The sequence below is a fragment of the Macaca nemestrina genome, chromosome 11, assembly GCF_043159975.1.
Source record: "Macaca nemestrina isolate mMacNem1 chromosome 11, mMacNem.hap1, whole genome shotgun sequence".
In the NCBI taxonomy this organism is placed as follows: Eukaryota; Metazoa; Chordata; class Mammalia; order Primates; family Cercopithecidae; genus Macaca; species Macaca nemestrina.
The window spans coordinates 92,990,068-93,014,257 of record NC_092135.1 but is presented as its reverse complement, the minus strand read 5'-3'; the positions used below and the strand labels follow the sequence as shown (position 1 = coordinate 93,014,257).

General features: G+C 34.6%; 1 long non-coding RNA gene across 2 annotated transcripts; it reads right to left on the bottom strand.

Moving 5' to 3' along the window:
- Positions 1-133: 133 nt before the first annotated feature.
- On the bottom strand, positions 134-23,472 carry LOC105468180 (uncharacterized). Of its 2 annotated transcripts, none has more exons than XR_011609940.1 (4): positions 22,892-23,472; positions 18,830-19,027; positions 10,810-10,983; positions 134-264 (listed from the first exon to the last, which is right to left on the bottom strand). It is a non-coding gene; the product is annotated as an uncharacterized lncRNA (long non-coding RNA). The 2 variants fall into 2 exon arrangements; XR_979345.2 differs by having other exon boundaries at positions 23,113-23,472.
- Between the last annotated feature and the right edge of the window lie 718 nt (positions 23,473-24,190).

Sequence of the window (24,190 nt, the reverse complement as noted above, 5' to 3'; positions counted from 1 at the left end):
CAGTCTTTTCTATCAATGAATCCACATTTAAATTTATTTAAAATATATATCTTTAGACTCTGGTCGAATATGATATTATTGAGTCTTGTTTACCTTTCTTTCCTCTTACAGATGGAGTGGTACCTGTACATGGCAAGATACTCACTTTCTGATACAGACTCAGTGCACTTTCCTTATAGCATCTAATGTCCAGCTTCTGAATATCAGCTTTTTAGCATCTGTTGTCACCATCCTTGCCAAGAACAGCCCAGAAAACTTCCCAATCTGGAACCAATGACATTAAAAGTAGTTTGTCTATTGTTTAGTTAGTACAATCCAAGCAGCAACATTTATGGTGGGAAAATACAAGGGTGAAAAAGTTGTCCTGTATCTATAAATAAGGTGTGTGATTTTAGGATAGGATGGCAATTGTGGCTGAAGAAGAAATTAAATGATAATGTTGTGGGCTTCTTTTAAGGCAGATCATGAGGATCACATGGCAGGGATTCAAATGACAGAAAACTGGTAGAAATTTTTTGCTATAAATAAAAGAACTGTTATAAAAGAAAATGTGACAGATCTTAGTAATAGATTGGACAGTTTGATGGAACAATAAAAACTTCTGTTCCAGACAGGATACAAATGAAGATTTACAACACTGTGCTTTATCTTGTTCTCTATGCACAAACTATGTGAGCACAGGCCTACACCATCTGGTATGGCCTACGTAACCCATATGTTTGTTATACTATTTTACTTGGAAGAGTAAATTTACACAGAGTAGATTTTTTGTTGTTGTTGTTATGTAAAGAGCTTTGAGTTAGACAAATCAAATGTAAAGTGAGTATGCTAAAGCAGCTAAGGTGAGTTTGTGCCTGCAATTTGTCTGTGAGAAGAGATTAACCTATTAAAGACTAAAAAGCAATTGTAGGTTATGCATACTACATTACTAAATGTCACCAATGCCTGACAGTTGTAAATAAAAATGATTTATCATAGATTTTACAAGTCTGTAATATTTTATTAATTGTACAATAAAAAGAGTTTTCAATTATTTTTGATATGTTATAGTTAAGCATAGCACATAATTTAAAATATTAATCGAATATGAGGGAAAATACTTCCATCAGATATACATCCAGTTATTGCCTATCCTTTGATGTCTAAGGAGACAGGTTTCTACAGATATCTTTTGAAGCACATTTAGTATACATTGATTCAAGGAAGTACAAATATAAACTATTTCAGTAAGCATAATACACATAGTTATGACGCATTATCTTAAAAAATTGTATTTTTCTCTAGGCAAGAGAAACTTTTCCAATTATCCTTTAAATTTGTAGTCTTAAAACAGGACAAAGTGTTGATTATCTAATGTTGTAACAGTATAGGTACATTATAGGTGTATGAGTAGGAGTATGTGATCTGGAACCAGGCTGCATAGCTTCTAAATTTGGCCCCTTAATGTGTTTCTGAACAAGCTATTTAGACTGTCTTAGAAACAGTCTTCTTTTCTGTAAAATGAAAATAATATTGGTACCTGATAGAGTTTTCATGAGAATTAAATACGTTCAATACCTGAAAGCTCTTAGAACATTGCCTCTGCCTATGCCATTGGCAAGTATCAATAAATGTTAACTATTATTATTACTACCCACTGTTTTCAGCAAAATTTATTTTTAAAACTTAAGTATGCTTAAAAGTAAAGTGATTTAAAGAAGTTATTTTGTTGTCTTCAAATACAGACAGAAAAATGAGAAGTAAAGAGTTTTGTATTAAAAAAGAAGTGAAGAAAGTTATACATACATAACATATAAATATCTTTGGGGTGATATGGGTTGAATTATTTCTCCACCCAAAATTTATTTACTGAAGCCTTCATTTCATTGTGACTGTCTTTGGAGTTGTAGCCTTTGGAAGCTACTTAGGGTTAGCTGAGTTCATGACAGTAGGTCCTGCATGGTGCAATTTGTGTCCTAGTGTCCTTATTAGAAAGAGAGTAGTATTTTTTCTCTCAATCTCTCTCTTTCTCTCTCTCTCTCTCTGTCTCCCTTTAAGGATACTGTGAGAAGGTGGCCATCTGTAAGCCAGGAGGAGATTCTTCACCAGTAACCTAAGTAGGCAGCATCTTGATCTTGGACTTGCCACTATACAGGACTGTGAGAAATAAATGTCTATTGTTTAAATCACCCAAGCTATGATACTGTGTAACAGCATCTTGAGCAGATGATTAAAAGGGACAACCAGAACATTAATTTATGGCCTTAACATTTTAAATACTCTCACTAGTTATGGAGAAAGTTCTTCAATTTAATTTCTCAACTGTACACCAGTAAAATAACTTTTTATCTTTTTTTTTTTTTTTTGAAAAACAGAGTTAACAAGTTTTATTTAATTGACATATGGAGAACTTACCTACCAACAGAATAAACATTACTTTCAAACACATGCAACATTTAATAAAAATTGACCATGTACTAGGCTGTAAGGCATCTATCAATATATTTCAAAAGAATTTGCCAGGCATGGTAGTGCACGACCATGGTCCCAGCTACTCAGGAGGCTGAAGTGGGAGGATCACTCGAGCCCAGGAGTTTGAGGCCATGAACATGCCACTGCACTCCAGCCTGGGTGACAGAGCAAGACCCTGTCTCAAAATTAATTAATTAATTAATTAATTAAGGTTAGAAGATGTAGTAACCATGAAATAGTGAAGTACCCAGAGAACAAAACAAGAGCTGCTGTACATTAAAAATATTATTACATAGTACAAAAGCTTTTTATTATTATTATTATTATACTTTAAGTTCTAGGGTACATGTGCATTGTAAATCAAATCATTGTGAGATTTTTTTTTTTTAACAGCACACTTACAGTTTAAAGAATGTGAAACCATCAACATGGCAGTTGTTTCTGCATGTCAATATTCTGCTCAAGTTTCTCTAGGAACCTAACCACTCTTTTACAAATGAGATTGTCCATAAAGAAAATCAGAAAAAAATTGACAAAGAATTCCTGCAACTAATAAGTGATTATAGCAAGGTTGCTGGATACTAGGTTAATATGTACAACTCAATCGCCATCTTATATATTAGCAATGAACAAGTGAAACTCGAAACTGAAAACGATATCATTTATATTATCACCACCCAAAATGAACCACTGAAGTATACATTTAACAAAATACGTACAAGATCTATATGAAAAAAACCACAAAACTGGTGGTAGAACAAAGAAACTCTAAGTAAATGGAGAGGTATTCCATGTTAATGGATAGGAAGACATAATATCATTAAGACATCCATTTTCGCCAACTTATTCTAAAGATTTAATGCAATCCAATAAAACTCTCAGCAAATTATTATTGTAGATATCATAAACTGACTATAAAGTTTATACGGAGAGGCAAAAGATCCATAATAGCCAACAAAATACTCAAGAAGAACAAAGTTGGAGGACTGATACTACCCAAATTTAATACTTACTATAAAGCCACAGTAATTAAGACAATGTGGTATTGGTGAAAGAATTGACAAATAGAGCAATGGAATAGAATTAAGAACCTAGAAAAAAGGCTCACATAAATATAGGCAACAGATCTTTGACAGAGGAGCAAAGGCAATGGAGGCAGTCTTTGACAATGGAGCAAGGGTAGTGATTTTAACAAGTGATGCTGGAACAACTGGACATCCACATGTCAAAAAGGGAATTTAGACACAGATCTTACACTTTCAGAAAGATTAACTTCAAAATGGATGATAGACCTAAATGTAAAATGCAAAATTTCATAACTCCTGTAACATAGGAGAAATCTTGTGTATGGTGAGCATGACTTTTTAGATACAACATCAAAATATGATTCATGAAAGATGGATTAGCTAGACTTCATTAAAATTAAAAATCTCTGCCCTGCAAAAGACACTGTCAGAATGAGAAGACAAGCCACAGAGTGGGAGAAAATATTTTTAAAAGACACACCTGATAAAGGACTGTTATCCAAAATATACAAAGAACTCTTAAATCTCAACATTAAGAAAACAAACACTCAATTAAAAATGGGTCAAATACCTTAACAGATACCTCACCAAGAAATATATACAGATGGCTAATAAGCATATTATAATGCTCTACATCATATGCCATCAGGGAAATGAATATTAAAACAGTAATGAGATATGACTATGCACCTGTTAGAATGGTTGAAATTCAGAACAATAACACTAGAAATGCTAGTGAGGAGGTAGAGAAAGAGGAACTCCCTTTTGTTACTGGTGGAAATGCAAAACGGTATATCTACTTTGGGAGATAGTTTGACAGTTCCTTACAAAACAAAACATACCATTACCATTTGATCTAGCAATTGTGATCCGCGGTATTTATCTAAAGGAGTGGAAAACGTATGTCCACACAATAATTTGCACGTCGACGTTTATAGCAGCTTTGTTTGTAATTGATAAAACTCTGAAGCAACCAAAATGTCCTTCAGTAGGTGCACAGGTAAATTAACTGTAGTATATCTAGACAATGAAATATTATTCAGCACTAAAAAAGAATGCAGTATCAAGGTATAAAAATACATCATGGAAACAAATTCATATTACTAAGTGAAAGAAGCCAATCTGAAAAAGCTGTATATTGTATGATTCTATTTGTATAACATTTGAGAAAAGGCAAAACTATGGAGAGAAAAAAGTAAGAAAGAGTTTCCAGGGGTTTGTAAGAGGGAAGGATAAACAGGCAAAACACAGAGGATTTTTAAGGCAGCAAAACTATAATATTCTGTATGATACTATAATGGTGGATACACTCTAATGGTGGATACATGGCACTGTGCATTTATCCAGTCCCGTAGCATATACAATGCTAGGAATAATCCCTGAACTACGGACTTTGGGTGATTATGATATGCCAATGTAGGTTAATAAATTGTAACAATATATCCCTCTGGTGGTTGATGTTGATAATTGGGAGGCTACGTATGTGTGGGAGTAGGGAGTCTATGGAAAATCTCTGTACCTTCCTCTCAATTTTGTTGTGAACTCGAAACTGCTCTAAAAACATAAAGTCTTTAAAAGAGAGGACACCAGTAAGTGAGAGTCTGAGTAGTAGGAAAACTAACAGCAAACATTTACATTGAATTTACGTTGTATGAAGAGCCATCTGTAACATGAAAATCAAAAGTAGTTTATTTATTTTGGAAAATTATTTCAATAGCCTTTTAAAATGGCATTTTCTCAACAATGTTTTTGTAATGTCATTTATGGAGAAGTGGTTAAAGTATATACAGTCAGGGCAGCATTCAAACGCAATGATTTTCATTTATGCAAATAACACTTTAATGTTACTTTCAGAAAGGTGAAGGTTAAGTGCAGTAAATACCAGTAATAGCGATATAGTTTGCAAGTGAAATTAGCAAGAAGATTTTAATCAGTCTCTGAAGTGTGAATTAGAGATAAGAAGAAAAATGTTCCAAATAAAATTTTCTTAAAAGGTCAATGTCTTAAAGTCATAGTGTTTATAATCTGACCATTTCTTAATGCAAGATTAGTATACTGGTAAAACTTATATGTGAGAGTAAAAGACATTAAAAGTGCAAAGCACAGGATTTAGTAAGATATTTTTATTATGACAAACCTAGGTCCATTTCACACTCTTTCACTCCTCACAAACATGCCATTGAGACGATTTGGGAATAATCAAGAAGATTTGACAGATATATTAAAGGAAATACTGTTTGAATTTAAGTTTTTAAAAGTTGCAAAATAGTATATTCAGTGTGATGACATTTATTTAAAGATACAAAAATTATCCTCAATTGTACAAGAACATGAATGGAAATGACATAGTTAACTCTGGAGAAGGGGAGAAGAGAAAGAGACAGGGACATTAATTGTATGTTTTTCTTTATTTGATAATATTCTGGAGAAAAAATGGTAACATATTTACATCAGTTAATCCTGTGTTGTACTATGCTTTATATGAGTCTCTGTGTTAGAACATTTTATTTTAAATATAAAAACGTAAGCTGAGTGTTGTGGCACATTCCTGGAATCCCAGACACTGGAGAGGTTAAAGAAGAAGGACTGCTTGACCAGGAGCCACAGGCTATAGTATGCTATGATTGTGCTTGTGAATAGCCACTGCACTCCAGCCTGGGCAACATAGCCAGAACTTATCTCTAAACAAATACTAAAAATAAAAATTTAAAATATGTAGTGACACATTTCAAAGTATAAATAGTGAAATGCAAAAACTATCCATGGTAGAAGCATTATATTTGAATAAATAACTGCTAATATCCATGGGCACATACTATATGACAAAATTTTACCAAATATTTCACTTGTATTATCCATTAAATCCTCTCAATAACCATATAGATAGGCATTATTATAGGCTACTTTTCACTGATAGAGATTTAGAAGGTTAGAGTAGGGACCTTCTTCATCTTGTTAATTGCTATATCCTTGATATCTAGAAAAGCAACCAGCTTTTAGGAACTGATAAATATTTAAATTTGACATTACAAAAATAAAACAGATATATATTTTATAAAACAAGTAAATATAGTAATTCTATCAATGTAACAGTGAAGAAAACACATTCTGCCTTCTTAGAGCTTCTATTCTGGTGAGAGAGACAAACAACGTAAAAAAGTTATGAGAGGAATAATGAAGAAAAATAAAATAGGCGAAAAGGGAGAGAAAGTGAATGAATAAATAAATAAATGTGTGAGATAATGTTTGCAGAGACAATACTCTGGTTCTCTTGCATTCTTACATATCTTGCTGGGTGGGCCAGACTTTAAGTCCCTGACAAGTAGAATATTTCCTATGGTTGAGAGATGAAGCTATGTCTCTTTTCTCACTTGGACAAAGAACAGGCTTGCTTACTTCTTGCTATAAAACCAATGGATCCCCAAACTCAGTTTTTCTCATTTGTGACACAAATTCGCTGCTTATGTAGTTTCTATCCTGTTCTATTATGTTGCCCTGGTGGGACTTAGGGGCAAGGGGAGCCAGTGCAAATATGCTGATGCTTATACTGCTTTCTGTGTTGTAACAAAGACATTTGTCTCTGATGCAGGAATCTTATGTCTCTGTTACAGGCTAATTTATTAGCTTGCAAGTAGGGTAGAAGCAAATTCCAGACCTGCAGAGTTAGTAAAATGGTCACCTGGAATTCAAACCCAGGCCTCCCTGATTACAGAGCATACCTCTTAACACTCTGGCCACTGTACTGACTTGATACACAATTAATTGTATCTTAATGCCTGCTAACTTGAATGACCATTAACACTCCTCTGCTTATAATGTCAATGCTTTATTTAATTTTTTGAATTAAAGTTTTTTTTTTCTGTCCTTATGATTGCATTGGCTATCAGTGGATCTCAGGCATGTTATTTAATGCCTCATAAATACAGTTACAGTTAAAATTTTGATAAATATTTTCTATTATTGATATATAATCAAAATTATATTTAAACTAAAAGTGAATGAAAACTATATTCTCATTTTATTACTTTATGCTTTCAGATTTACATTGATTATCCACTATGTTCCAGATACTACATGATACTAACAAGACAACAGGCATTATGATACAATCTTCTACTTTCCTAATGTATTAGTCTATGATTATGAAAACTATGCTCAGAATGGTTACTGATGGCCAAATTATGACTTCATTGGCAGTCATTACCAAGCTTTATTAGGGAGCTCTATTAACCAACTGTAGACTGCTTCAGCAAGAACACAAGTGTATTAGTGACAATGTTATCTATATTGGCCTTTTATGATCTTTTGAATTATATTTTGAAACCTACGCATGGAGTAGTGTAAGGTCAAGTAAGCCTTAATTTCTTTTTTAAAAATTATATAAGACATTAATTTCTTTTGCCTTAGGCTTTCCTCTCCTTGTTATGGTGCCTGTATTTTGCTCTATTTGCATCTGAGCTTTGTCATAGTTTCTGAACCAATCCTAATGTATGTCAATGACTCTGCTTCCCAATTGGAAATAACCCATCAAATATGGAATCTGATGGCCCTAACTCTTCAATTTTAGTGTTGCTTTCCTTGACTCTTCTCTGAGGCTAATCAAATCTGGGAATAAGCTTTAAGAGCCTATATTTCCTTAGGAATTACCTTCAACATTTTTCCCGTTCGCACACATTGGCTCATCCATGGAATTGAATTTACACTTTGCCCCCTACTCCTTGGTTCCATTTGGTTGTTTCAGTCCCTTTAAAAACAGAGTTATCCCTTGAACCTCAATCTTGAGTGGGGAAGGTAAACTAATTTCTGGATATCTTTGGTTTATGAATATATTAATTATAAAATTTTATTACTTTTCTACCATAAACATAGAAATTACTTGTATCAGCAGTCTTTTGAATTGTTTGAGATCTGCAGTAAAAATATTGAAATAGGCTTTGTATTTGTTTTTATTTTAAAGGTCACATGATATAGTGCTATGGTTTAGCACTTACACTGTTAGCTCTGATCCAAGGTGCAAGTTTAAAGAATGCTGTTCGCTGTTAATTTGAATGACAAACAAGTTTTAACTTTATTTTTCCAAAGTGATATGGCCATCTGTTTATCCATCTATTTCCCATCTGTCTATCTATCCTCATATTTTTATATTGTCTGTTTGAGATGAGCAAATTCATTTTAATTATTTCCTTCTCAGTCCATGCATATGGAACCAGGAGAAAAGGGCAAAAAATGCTTTAATTACTCTCCTTATGTATTTGATATTAAAAAGGAAAATTAGTTTATCTGAAATATGTACACAATGTCAATCTCATATGATTTTAATTTGGAGTTAGAGTTGGCATTAATAAAATAAGCATTTGTGTCTGTTGAGATTTATTGATTTATTTTGCTGAACTATGCTTGACATTTAGTTTAGCATGGGAAAGGTAAATAAAATAGTGCCTTACTATCAGAGGAAATTATGTTTTATGTAAGTTATAATTGTGAATGTTCACTAAAAGAGGATAGTAAAATATCCAAAACAGAAAAACCAAACTGAGTTTTTAAGTAGAACAGGCATAAGTGAACTAAAATGTAACTTTTTATATATGAAAAGGCCAATGTAAAAGCTATTTTCACCGTAACAGAATTGAAGTAGTATTGGATTCGAGAGGATTGAGCTTGCATTTTCAATCCCCTTTGTAAATATAAGCTGTACTCTTGCTTCACTCCAGGTTCAGTCTGTCTTCAAAACAGTGTCATTATGACTTTCAGTGTTTTTATCCACACGATTTTTTCTGTTTTCACTAAAATGAATCCAACAATCCACTTCCTCCACTACTGCCCCATGACTTCACACAGATTATACATCATTACGACTATAAATTTAGGATTTGTCAATGTCTAGTGAGCCATCAGCACTGTTTAGAAATCATTTTTCTTTCTCTTTTCAACTTCCTTTTGAGTTCCCATAATGTCTATACCAAAGCCTTTATTCTGAGTCCTGTTGTGCTTTCAATGCCATCACACTCAATAGATTGTTACCTCACAGAGAAAAGATTAGCAGATGGGATATCCATGACTTTGCATTCCCTCTTGTAAACATTCTTATAGGGACACCCATTCTTCCCTTATGGCCCAGAGGTAGAGGTGCCTTTGCTTATTTTCTAAGGTAGCTGCTATGTTCATGCCATAGAGACTACATCCTATTAGCTGTCTGAAACCTGGTTAGTCTTTTTCTTCAAGAATCCTTTCCCTTCTGAATGTAAGTAAGCTCAGATGTTCTCAATTTTCATCTATCTTTCCTTGAAGCCCAATCTCCCTCCTTCAGTTCTTCAGTGAAATGTATGACAGTGTAGCTTAAGCCCTGCTTTTTCAAATTAATTACTGTCTATCCATTAACTACTTCTAACAAGAAGGGCATGCTTAGTGCCTGAGAAAGCTGCTCTTCCTGCTGTCACCTCTTAACTCCCAATAGGACTGCCCTTTTGAACCTCATCTTAACTCATCTTTTGTTTAGCACTTGACACTGTTCGCCACCATCTCCTTGTGGAATTTGTGCCTTCAGTTTCCAGGACATTATTATCTTAAAATTTTTATAAACATTGGAAAGTTGCTTTTAAGTGTTCTTTAGTAGCTTCTTCTCCTTTGCTTTTTTTTTTTTTAGATTTTTGTATTCACCAGAGTTCAATTCTTTGACTCTCTTTTTTTTCTCACCCTAGCATTATCCCTGGGTATTTCAGGCTTCCATGCCTTTAATTGCCATCAAAATGCAGAGATAGGCAATTGTAATTTCATTAACTTCACCTTTATCTGTTTTTTTTTAAAATTGCCATGTCAACCTGTATGTCCTCAAGCTACTTTAAAATTAATATGTTGAAAATAGTTCATTTCTCCTCTTAAAGTTGCTATTCTGATATTTTCTATTTTAGTGGAAGTATCACAGTCCACCACCATCTTTTAATCTGAAAATCTAGAGAAAATGGTAGCCTGTTTTGCTCTCTCTTCTCCTCCTTTCTTTCTTAACCCAAATTATCAATAATAAGTCTTTAAATTCTAGTAATTTTAACTCTGAAAAAATTATTGAAACTAGTTCTTCTCATCTTCCCTGACACTACCTTTGAAGCCATCATCATATCTCCTTTGCACACTTAAAATAGTCATCTTATCTGGTTTCACCGCATCTAATCACCCTCATTTAAATCATTCTTCACTCTGTCTCCTAAATTATCATCACTCCTTTATCAAAACGATTCTCTTTCATGCCCGCAAAATTAGGCCCAAATTTCTTAACTTGCCTGAGGAAGCCTTTTACAATATAGTCTAAACCCATTTTTCAGTCTCTTCTTCCACTAACCTCTATGTGCAACTTTATTCTAGCTGTGCCCACTTCTTCACCTTTGCTCAAGTGCTTCATTCTGTTGTTGAGACTATTGTATTCCCTCTTTGTCTTATAAATGATCTTCCATCTTCAAAACCCAGCTTAAATATTAGTTTCTTTATGTTGCATTCTTCAATTCCTCAGTGGTGCCTAAACACAAGATATTAATTTTGAAAATTAAATAAAAATTTAAATATCTTCTTTCATGGAGAAAATGAAAGTATATGGTTAGACATGTCTTTAGTTTTCTTGCAAATATCTAGAAGTCATGCCTTCTCTTTGGTCTATTTGATGTGTCTTAGCCCAATGTAAGGCCACATTTTTTTGCACTCTATCTAAACACAAATTTGAATTATTTATTATTTATTATGATTCTATAGGTTGGCTGCACTGGGCTCAGGTGACTTTGGCTAGGCTTACTCATCATCTGTGGTCACCTAGGGTTGGGTGATGACAGGTTGATTTACATGAATCTGCTGAAAAAAATGGTTCTGCTCCAAGTGGTATCTCATCCTCCAGAATGTGAACCTGAGCTTGACCTCATGGTAGACGTACGAATCCCGAGAGAGTGGAGGAGCACAAAGGCTTTTGCAGCCTGGCAGTCTGTCACTTTCATTGCATTTTAGTGTGAGAAGCAAGCCACAAAGCCAGCCCAGATTCAAAGGAGCACTGAAGCAGGCTCTAGGTCATGATGGGAGATACTGAAAAGGAACATTGCAAGGAAAGAGTGAAAAATTTGCAGTTAATCCAGCATAAATGAGAAGGAATATTTTACACATAATATACTAGTCACGCAATGAGCTGTAATTATTGCATCCTTTTGAAGTGAATGAGTATATAGTGAATGATGCAAAAAGGGAATAGGAAAATATGTTGTTCTGTAATATTACACTATGCTATGTTATGCATGTTGTAATTCCGGACCATCCCTCAGATTTTAGACATCATAAAACTGTGAAATAATAATCCTATTGACATATGGTTTAAATTACAAGGAATAATTAAAGTGTGATCTTAATAGTAAATTGTAAAAATGTGAAGATATTAAATAACAGATATTAAATAAAAACTAGTTTTAGGAGAATAAAAATTATACTAAAATGCGTCTTCAATATGATAAAAGAGAATTGAAAACAAAAACATCATACTTTGAGAAAGTCAAGGAAAGGAATCTTGGAATACCTTCAAAAATATTATAGGTAGAGCTACTAAATAATTTTGAGAACTCCTCTCCTGCAGATAGTGAAAATTGCTTGCAAGACGACTAGCTGCAGTTGATATTGTCAATTTGTTCATAGCATGGCTTCCAAGTACGGAGCACCTGAATCTTGTGCTCAGCTGACAGAGAGGCATGCTTCAGTGAAGTGGCATTGGAATACAAATAAATTGGATACCACTTAGAGACCTGAAATGCTACTGTGAGATGAAAGGCAAACCCCACTGAAAGTGACAGCAATATTTTCTTTTCTGGCTAGGGAAAATATATAGGAAGAAGATGAGAGACCTTTTTAATAGAATAAAGAAAAATGATAGTGCTCATATACCTCAAGCTCCATGGTTCTGAATATGATTCAGTAAATGCCTCAAAATAGAAGTACATTAAACTTCAAGGCAGTCAGAACACAACTGTGTTCTGGATTGTCACAACGTGGTAAAAGAAGAGGTATGCGAAGCTGACAAAGACACCTATAGGACCTATGATGTATCAGATCTTTTAGAGCCATTTGACAGCCTCTATGAAGATGCATATTGAATTAAACATGTTGTCATCCTCATTCAATACTTTTTGTGTGTTTCAAAATATACCTAATGATAGATTTCTTCTTTTCTTAATAAACTTTAAATTAATTGATCCCAAGACACTGACTTCATATCAAACTTAATAATCCTGACATTTTATACACGCAAGCCACAGCCTGCTAAATAGTCTCATAGAAATGCACACTTCATTTTGAAACTAATCAAGCATGTCTTGCTCATTTCTCAAGACATGGTGGCATATTAAATCTCTAAGGTTTAGCCATTAAGCTTTTGAGATAGAAGAGTCTCAAGTAGTTGGTAGGGATGGCATATTAGCTACAGTAGAATACATTTCATTTGAATCTTATTGTGTGTGTGTGATTATAATTTTAATCATCAAATTCTTATATAGTTATTTTTATACATCCATTGTCTTATTTGACATGAAACACATGCATATATTTATTGTTATTTATATACATAAAGGCTTATATTATATACATTTTATATAAATATTCTGACATTTTTACATAAAAATATACTATTCACATATCTGTCTCTGTGTGTTTGTATCAAACAATGTTAAAAATTTGTCTGACTAGCTTCCTAATATTGAAAAAAACCTTCCAAAACCTTTTATGAGTATTTTATAGATTATGTTTAAATAACACCAGCATGCAGTAACATATCATAGTGCAGCAATAACTAGTCAAATTCTACAATTGCCAATGATGGTGTTTGTTTTTCTACTCCTAAGTTTTAAGCACTTGAGCTTTATGTGTACACATGAATGTGTTGGCTGAGCCCATGACTCAGTGTATGAAATGTATTTTCTATGAATTTTAGGAACATTTGAAATTACAAACATGGTCAGGGGTAGTGACTCATGCGTGTAATCTCAGCATATTGGGAAGCCGAGGCAGGCGGATCACTTGAAACATGGTGAAACCCCATCGCTACCAAAAGTACAAAAACAAAAACAAAAACAAAAACAAAACAAAACAAAAAACAGGTGTTGGGGCATACATCTGTGTTCCCAGCTGCTCTGGAGGCTGAGGTGAGAGGATCACTTGAGCTCAGGAGTCGGAGGTTGCAATGAGCTGAGATTGTGCCACCGCACTCCAGCTTGGGTGACAGAGTGAGATCCTGTTCAAAAAAAAAAAAAAAAAAAAAATTACAAACATATCTCTACCTACTAATGGCCAAATGAAGACAGAATATTTATTATAAATAATAATTAGATTGGCACAAAAATATAAAGGCAAATAATTAATTGGCTAAATAATTGAATTATTGCTTCTGTAGGATGTAGATTTCTGGAAGTGTCTCAAATCATTGTTTTGTTTTAGGAGTTAACTGAAGGTGGAATTGGGGAGGTGTTTTCTAGAATTCTCAGATCAAAACATCTAGGCCACCAACCAGACACTTTAATCCATCTACATATGAGATCAAATGACCATATTACATTCCTTAGCTGATTTTATGCTCAGGACCACAAAAATCAGCATTTTCTCTTTTAAATATTTCAAAGCATCTTACTCACATTACTTTTTTGCTTCATTTCATTCTTTATTATAACACGTTATGAAGAAAGAGATTCGTAAAGCATCAAAATCTTTGTAATGAGATGGTCACTGAATAGTGATTTGACCTCGGTAATTTTGTGTTCCTGAGTTTCATTATTTGTAAAATAAGACCAGACTAGGCATCAGTGAAACTTGCATGGTGTAAAGATTCTTTGATTACATTAGGATTTCCAGTAGGGAATAACACATTTAAAAATCTAGTAGTCCCTCATAATCTTTTGTATTTCAGTGGTGTCAGTTGCAATGTCTCCTTTATCATTTGTGATTGTGCTTTGTGCTTGTTTGAATATTTTCTTTCTCTCTCTCTCTCTCTTTTTTTTGGTTAATCTAGCTAGCAGTTTATCAATTTTATTAATTTATCAATTTTATAAATTTATCCTTGAAAGACACAACTTTTGTTGATTTGTTTTGTATCTTTTTTTGCTGTCAATGTCCTTTTGTTTTGCTCTGATCTTTGTTATTTCTTTTCTTCTTCTAGCTTTGGGTTTAGTTTTTTCTTGTATTTCCAGTTCCTTGAGATGCAATGTTAGGTTGTTAATTTGAAATCTTTCTATCTTTTGGATATAGGCATTTGACATTATAAAGTTTCTTCTTAGCACTACTTTTGCTGTATCCTAGAGGTTTTGGTATGTTTTGTCTCTATTTTTATTCATTTCAAAAAACATTTTGATTTCTACCTTAGTTTCATTCTTTAGCCAAAGATCGTTCAGGAAAAGTTATTTAGTTTCCATGTCTTTGTGTAGTTTTGAGATTTTCCTTTGGTATTGACTTCTGATTTTATTCAACTCTGGTCTGAGAAGATACTTGATATGATTTTGATTTTTAAAAAATTTATTGGGACTTGCTTTATAACCAAGAATATGGTCTATTTTGGAGAATGTTCCATGCAGAGATAAGAAAAATGTATATTCTTCAGTTGTTTGGTAGAATGTTTGTAATATCTACTAGGTCCATTTGGTCAAGGTCAGTTTTAGTCTTTTTTCAGCTTTGCAAGGGTATCTGCAATGCTTGGCTTTTGGCCCCTTTTCTCCATTTTTAAAGCCATCAACAATGAGTTGAGTCCTCCTTACATTACATCCGCCTTCATCTTTCACTTTTAAGAACTCTTACCATTTTACAGAGCCCACCTAGTTAATCCAGGCTGATCTCTCTATGTTAAGGTCAGCTGATTAGCAATCTTAATTCCACCTGCAATGTTAATTCCCCTTTGTCATGTAACCTATTTTATTTGCAGGTTCCAGGCATTAGGATGTGGAAATCTTTGATGGGGTGGCATTATTCTATCTACCTTCACCCCCCAACAGGGGCATACACACACACACACACACACACACCCCCACCCCACATACATATATATATATACATACATGTGAAAAAAGATTCTAAAGATACGTATCCTAATATTAATAGTAGGAGACTGAATTATGCTGATTATATTTTCTTCATATCTCTACCATCTAGATTTTCTATAATAAGTACAACTAGAAAAAGTTAATAAATGTTATTTTTAATGTAAATTTCTAAATTATATTTGTTACTCATCTACGGGATACTACTGAGACAAATATCATTCATCGAGGTTTGTAACTTGGGCATTTACAAAGCAATTATTTTAATAGTTGATGGTGCACTGAGTGAATATCACATGCTCAGAGGCTTAGGAATGAGGCCAACCCGGAGAGAAGATCTTGCCTTCTCAGCCATTGATTTCTGCAGAATCAGTTGACTCAGATCATGCAGTTAATCCAATTCAGTAGTTAAGAAAATTGAAAAGACCAGCTGTGTGGTTTTTAGGCCCAGTATTTTTTTTTTTAAATAAGAGACACTGAAAGTAATATTATTTTTGTTAGCCTGTTTGGAGATTCAGAAAGGTGAAAAATAAAAAAGCAAAAAGTGTTTTCCGCCTCTGCTGCAAAGTCATATTTTCTAGAGGCAGTAATAATATATATATATAATATATATACACACACACATACATACATACATATATATATATATATATATAGCTAATTCTCCTGGGAACTCCACATAAATAGAAAAAAGCCAAATTAATATTGTAGTTTGTGTTCCTTCTATGGATATTTAGCAGAAGGAAAGTAAATTTAAGTAATAATAGAGCAATCTCAGTTTGTTCAAGTATTTAAAATAACTTTTTGTATCTGAAATGAAATAATTCTGTTTGCCCTTAAATAAGAACAAATATTAACAAGTCACATGTTGAGTGCCAGTAAGTGCTATGGTAATGAATTGGGTCTGTATGTCACTCCTAATTATGATTTAATGAAAAACTACATTCAAATATAATGCAATACAGAAAAAAATTAAACAACCACTTGTTCTGTTATTCTTGTAAAACATGGAAAATGGCTCAATTAGGTTCTGTGCTACAGAATGCATACTAACTACTATTAGAATTTTAACTAGTTTCCTCTTTGTGAAATTAATCCTTTTTAAACCGTAAAATGAGACCTTTACTTCTCCCTACACTCTTGTTAATTGCACAGTACTTCACAGGCTCTTGTTGAATTGAAGAAAGAAAATTAGTCAAGAAAAGGTCACTTCTTTTTGTGCCAGTTGCATGTTAATTAGTCAGGAACACAAAGTGCAGCTTGTGAGGTGAATTGGACTGTGGTAGGTAAGAAATGATAGAAACATATAAGGAATGAGGAACATAGCAAGAACATGAGGTCCCACTATCACAGCTAGGATGGTTTAGCTCCCCCTTGAAGTTTTGGCTCTCTCCTCTGACGTGTGGTAATTTGTGGTTCCGAAACACCTACTCTTCACTTTCTGAAGACATCTTATTTTAAAGACTAATCCTTCCACCTGGATTATATTCCTCTAATGGCCTTAAGGACTTCAGTTCACCAAATACACTTTATCGTTAGTATGACCATAGAACATATCATCCAATCAATGACACTTTAGAGCTACACTGTTCAATATAATAGCCAGTAGGTACATGTGGCTAATTAAATTTAAATTGAATACAATTAATTGAGTCGCATTAGTCACATTGTGAAGGCTCAATAGCCACATTGACTAGCAGCTACCATATTGGGTAGCTTGGATAGAGAGCATTTTTATCACCACAGAAAATTCAATTGGATAATGCCATGATGGAGAGTGAAACTGGCCACTATTAATAATAATGCTAGGATAACAGGTATTCACTGGTACTGTCACAAGTAACGAGAACATATGCTCACCCTACTTAGATTCAACTTTTCTCTCTAATGGCTCCTTTTTTGTCTGCAGATGTGAAAATTGTTCCTATATAAAAACATAATGAACATAAGGGTGACCACCAGCTGTCACACATGGATATTGATTCTGTTTGTGACACTAAATGTTTAGCTAATTAAATATAAACAAAACAGTCAAACTATTTTTTAAGCTGTTGGTCAAAAAAGCAATTACTTGCATCAGTTTGCTTTTACTTTACAACTGGTTGCTGTAAGACACTGTATCTAGTAGCAGTTGCCATTAATTGAATGTCTTTGATGTTCTTTATATAGTGAAAAATGCTTCATATTTATTAAAGTTACATCATCTAATTTTCATAATAACCATTCGGTGGAGGCCTTAGGGTCAGTAATTGAGTTCTGAGGAGTTAGTCAGGATGTGGAATCCTATCTGAGATTGCATGAAATGAGTGGGAAAATGGAAGGCATCCGCACAAGACAAAGATGAAAGATGAGGAATGACAGGACATTTTAGAAACTGGAGGAACTCATTGCTGAAACTAACTCCAAATAGGAGGAGCTATATCTTTAAATGAATAACAGATGAAATCAAGAGTCTGGTAGATGATGGGCATGGACTGAAGCAGGAAAAGCAGGAGAAACAATGGACAATTGCTCTGAACTCTATTTCATACCTCTGGTTTGTTTTAATGGGTCAGTAAGCATGAGGCTTGCGGCTGTGTCCAACTGGCATAAAAACATAACATGGAGGTATGAAGATAACACCTTACTGCTTGTAAGCATCACCAGTGCATTTTAACTTCTTTAATATTATTAAGCCTGAACTGAACCCAAGTTTCCATCCCTTTCTTGGTATTGTAGTTTTGACTTCTTACTTCACTCTACTTCAGGCTGGCCAAACTGTTTTACAGCTACAATTATGCATATATACATGATGCTGCAATTTCCTCCAATAAATCAAAGCAAGATTTTTGAATCTCATTCCTATTTTTTACTTTCTAAGTAATGTCTCTGTCATACGTAGGAAGTAATAAGACATTCAGAATAATAAGATATTCAAAGAGTGAGTGTGATTTATAGGCAAATTAAGACTAAAATATGAAAAACAGAATCAAAACCATACAATTGCATTATCAGAAAGTATCTTGCTTGGAAAACTCAAAAAGTTTGTATGGGATACCTGGCAATAAGGAAGTATTTAAGTGTTGAGTTCTGGGTCAGGCTTAAAATATAAGATAAAAGCAATAACATCAGATTATTTTCTTCCTTTGAAGAAACAAAAATGTGATCTCGAAGTTTAAAATAATGGGCTAAACATGTACAAATGCTCTCCTATGAATCATGTGGTACTGTAAAATGTAAATGTTTATGATTAAAGAAACTTTTGCAATATCATTTCTATTACAAAACATGATGGATGTCTAAAGTTTGGTTTTCTTAAAAATGGCAAGAAATTGAACTTACCTTAAGGGCATAAAGAAAGGAGAAGATAATGATTGTTTCTTTTCTTCATTAAGTGATTAGGCCATTTTTTAGATTTAGCATGCCATATTCCAAAAACTTACATTAATTCCAATCAAATATAGAGCTGACATCTTGGTAATTTACCACATATTAAACTGCTTTTTTCCCTCAAATGTGACAATATGATTCTCAGTTCATCTGGAAGAAAGAATGTGAGAATAACCCAGGTAATTTTGAAAAATAAGAGTAATGAGGACAGACTTTCCTTATTAGATATTAAAGTATATAATAAAAATCTAATAATTAAGAAAATAATTAGGTACTAGACCAAGTTTAGGCAGATAAATGGAGTACAGAAATAGACCTAAATAAAATAAGGCTAAGTATAGTATCAAAGTGGCATCTTAATCAGAGGATAAAAGATGGATTATCTAACTAATGATGTTGGGATAATTAGGCAGCCACTCACGGAAGAGGAAAGCATATTCATTATTCACATCTCACAAATATATTTTAGCTATATTACAAACACGTAAAAATGAAAAAAATTTCAGTAGAAAATAATAGGTGACAAATTTTGGAGGTAGAGAATTACTTTATAAGCTTATTATTGAAAGAAATAAAGATAAGGAATAGATTGATTCACTGAACTTCATAAAATTAAATATAGCAGCACTATATATTGAAAACAGCATGAACAAAATTATAGGATAAACTATAAAGATGGAAAAATATTTTTCGTTATATATGACAAATAGCATGATTCCAAATTTATGAAAATGCTTCTTCAAATGAGTGGTCAAGCAAAAAATTAATGGGCCAAACTTTACATCTTGTTCTAACACTTCATATCCAATGCGTCAACAAGTGTATCACTTGCTCTAGCTGCAAAGCATTTTCCAACTATGATGAGCTAATTCCGTCTCTGCTATTACACCTCTATATTAAGACCCCATTACCTCTTACTGACATTCTTATAACAGTTTCTGATGTCACTCTTCCCTTCCTAAAATTGATGATCCTTGATACCCAGAATGAGCTTTTAAAAGTTTAACTCAGCTGGGTGCAGTGGCTCATGCCTGTAATCCCAGCACTTTGTGAGACTGAGGTGGGCAGAATACTTGAGGCCAAGAGTTGGAGACAAGCCTGGCCAACGTGACAAAACCCTGTCTCCACTAAAAATATAAAAATTAGCTGGGCGTGGTGGTGCACACCTGAAGTCCCAGCTACTCTGGAGGCTGAGGCAGGAGAGTTGCTTGAACCTGGGAGGTGGAGGCTGCAGTGAACCGAGATCAAGACACTGCACTCCAGCCTGGCGACAGAGCGAGACTGTCTCAAAAAAAAAAAAAAAAAAAAAAAAAAAAAAAAAAAAAAATTAACTCATCATTACCTTGTTCAGAAATCTCCAAATGTTTTTCTCTGCATATGGCCACTATTCTTGGCTCAAGGTCTTTGCAACGGCTGTTACTCTGCTTGAAATGCTCTCCCTCCAGATCTTCCCATGATGACCTTATTCTCATCATTCAGGTGTAAAAACACGTGTTTTGTCTTCCTGAGATATTCAGTTGCCATTCAAGTTAAAGCAGTTTCTCCTCCCTACTCTATCACATTGTCTGTTTTTTTCCTAGTACTTGCTACTTCTTGTAACTACCTCATTTCTTTCTGTCTTTCTCTCCCCAGTAGAATGTCATCTCCTTGAGAGTAGGATTACTCTCAGCCTATTTTACCTAGAATACTGTGTAAAACTGATGAATGTGAAAATAACAATGCTTAGCTAAATATACTGCAGTGCCTCTGTACAAAGGAAGGTACAGTCATATAGAAATATATTTAGTAGTAAGGAAGGCATATTGTTAGGTCAAGAAAGCATGATTCCTTTTTGTAAAGAAGAAAATGAGCACATATATTCTTACAGAAAGCTCTGAAATATACACGCCAATGAGTTAAAATGGTAATCTTGGCGTGATGGAAAAGCTGGTGACTTTTTTCTTCCTTTTCAATTTAGTTAAATTATTTTTATAACTGGAAACCAAATAGGATGTTCAAAACAGCTTTGCTGAAGAAAGAGTAGTTTGGTATAAAAAGGAGAGAATGGACCTTTGGTATCATCCTATTTTTAAGGACTAGCCCATTCATAAGTCAAGAGAACAATTTTGAACTCCTAACAAAAAAAAAATGTGTAATTCTTCAATGACACAATGTCTTTTAGTGTGAATAGAATCCAAAGAAAGTAAAACTTTTTGAGATTTCTTCTTCTTCTTCTTCTTTTCAGAAATTAAAAAGACCAAACTCTGCTCTGTCTGTGATTCCTAAATAAAGTGCCCACTGAGCTCTATTTTAATGCTTTTTCTTTCCCCATTGGAAGCTGTACAGAAAATCTTCAACATAGCAGGTCTGAGACTTCATGTTCTTAGAAAGAGAAGCGTAGCCCTTGGTTGCTGTCTGGGAACTTAGATTTCCCAACATTAACTTATAAGAGTGATTTACTCTGCCTAAACTGTTCTGCCTAAACCTTACAATAGGTTCTGCCTAAACTTCAACAAATAGTTTATGCTGAACAACTGCTTTCTTTTAAAGTGTTTGGAATTTTGGCATATGCCAGGCAGAAACTGCCTATATGACCAACCCCTAGTAAACACCCAGGGCACTGAGTCCCTAATGAACTTCCCTAGTTGAAAATATTTCACATACATCATCACTTGTTTTTGGGAAATTAAGAACATCCTGTGTTATTCCACTAGCAGAGGACCTTTGAAAGCTTGTGCCTGGTTTCCTCCAGATTTCACTGCATCTACCTCTTTCCTTTGCTGATATTGCTTTGTATCCTTTTGCTATAAAAAAATCATAATCCTGGGTTCAACTTATGCTGAATCCTGAGACAAATCATTAAACCTGTGGGTGGTCTTGAGGACTCTCTGACACAGAAGCTAACATACAGAGTAAGATCTCTAGCCTGTCTTTCACATATTTATTGTAGCTATATTATGATTAAGATATATTGTATCTCCTCCATAGTATTCAATAATGAATCTATAGCATACATCTCTTGATGGTGCTCTTGTACTTAACTAATTCTCAGAGAGAGAATCTCCAAGTATAATCAGACTCCAGGTAAAATACACACTCCCTGAATCTAATTAGACTGAGTCTTCGGTTTGGTTGAGAAACCAGAAACCAGGTTCTTCTTATTGAAAAGTAATTTAGGTATTGGCGACAGACCGTGGGAAACTACATTATTTTATTGGCCTAACTAGAATTCATATTTAGTGCTACCTAGTAGAAACTGGAATAGGAGCTGAGAGTGAGGTCATATAGAACAGAATTGGGTGAATTATGGCATCTGACTCATAAATAAAATAATTTTTTTGTGTTTAAAAGATTACTCTCCTGGGTCATATTAATGAACAACATGGCTCTCAAAAGGATTTTTGCCCCTTCTTTGAGATGATCCACTATTAAAAGACAAATTATGATCTTTGTTTATGGAATTGAATATGTAATAACATGGTATGAGTCTTTTAAGGAATTTGTTACTGTTCACCTTGCATTATGGTTGCGGTGTGGCCAATTACAGAGAATTAGCTCATGGCCCTGCTCTGTCACTAACTAGCTGTGTGAATGTGGATAAGTTACTTAATCTTTTATGCCTCATTTTCATCATTGTGAAAACAGTAATGGGATTATAATCAATTCCTCTATGGCTGTTGATAAGATGATAATAGGCACACATGTTTAGATGGCCATTAAATCATGGTTACCTTCCCATTCTGAGTATAGATCCAATTGAGATAGGCATAATGAGGCATAAGGAAGTGAAGATGTCAGTTGCATTATGAGAAAGGTAGTTGGAAGGCCTGACTTTAGACCTACAGCCAAGTGTGTTTACCAGTACTTTACGCTCAATCAGACTTACTAACCCAGTCACTAGTGCAACAGAGTTACCATAGGCTTCCCCTGAAGGGGCACTGCATAGCAGGGCAGTCCAGAGTACACCCAACTGCCTGGCAGACTGGCTCCTAAACAAGCCTGGATGGACTTCAGCCTTACCTTTTCAAAACTCACCTATTAGAGACGTCATTTCTCCTCCTTGGCATGAACAAGGAATACAAAGAGGAATTAGAAATAATGATCTACTCTGAATTTTCTCCAGCAGAAAGTTTTTCATAAAATGGAGGCCAGTACCATGCATAGTAGAAGTTTCTGCTGAATGTTCCATCTTATTTTCACTATGAATGTTTCATTAAAGTCTAAGAACCTGGAAGTCAAGATGATGTCTTCTTTACCTCTTATCCTCATGATACCTTGCCATCCGACACTAATAAATATTCTGGAAGAGTGGGTGAATATGTGAAGGAATACTATACAGAACACTGCTATTCCATGCCTTGATTCTGGTGGTTTGAATAAATACAGTGGTAAGAACACTGAAACATGTTCTGAGAATTCTGAATTCTAATTTTGAATCTATCTCAAGCTGGTTGGTTGACTTAGGACAAGTCACTTAATATTTTCACTAAAATATGATGCTAATAATATCCCTGCTACATGTTTTACAGAAATAAGACAAAGGAGTGGATGTAAAAGTGTGTCCGGGATTGGTGGGTTCTTGGCCTCGCTGACTTCAAGAATGAAGCTGCGGACCCTCGTGGTGAGTGCTGTAGTTCTTAAAGATGGTGAGTCTGGAGTTTGTTCCTTCAGATGTTCAGATGTGTCTGGAGCTTCCTCCTTCTGCTGGGTTCGTGGTCTCACTGACAGGAGTGAAGCTGCAGACCTTTGCAGTGAGTGTTACAGTTCTTAAAGGCAGTGCGTCTGGAGTTGTTCGCTCTTCCTGGTGGGTTCGTGGTCTCACTGGCTTCAGGAGTGAAGCTGCAGACCTTGGTGGTGTTACAGGTCATAAAGGTGGCGTGGGCCCACAGAGTCAGCAGCAGCAAGATTTATTGTAAAGAGCTAAAGAACAAAGCTTCCACACTGGGGAAGGGGACCCAAGCGGGTTGCCAGTGCTGGCTTGGGCAGCCTGCTTGTGTTCCCTTATCTGACCCCACCCACATCCCACTGATTGGTCTGTTTTGACAGAGTGCTGATTGGTGCATTTACAATCCTTTAACTAGACAGTACTGGACAGAAAAGTTCTCTAAGTCCCCACTAGATTAGCTAGATACAGAGTACTGATTGGTGTATTTACAAACCTTGAGCTAGACACAGGATGCTGATTGGTGCGTTTACAATCCCTGAGTTAGAAAGGTTCTCCAAGTCCCCACTAGACACAGGAAGCCAGCTGGCTTCGCTTAGTGGATCCCGCACCGGGCCGCAGGCTGAGCTGACCGCCAGTCCTGCGCGGTGCGCCCGCACTCCTCAGCCCTT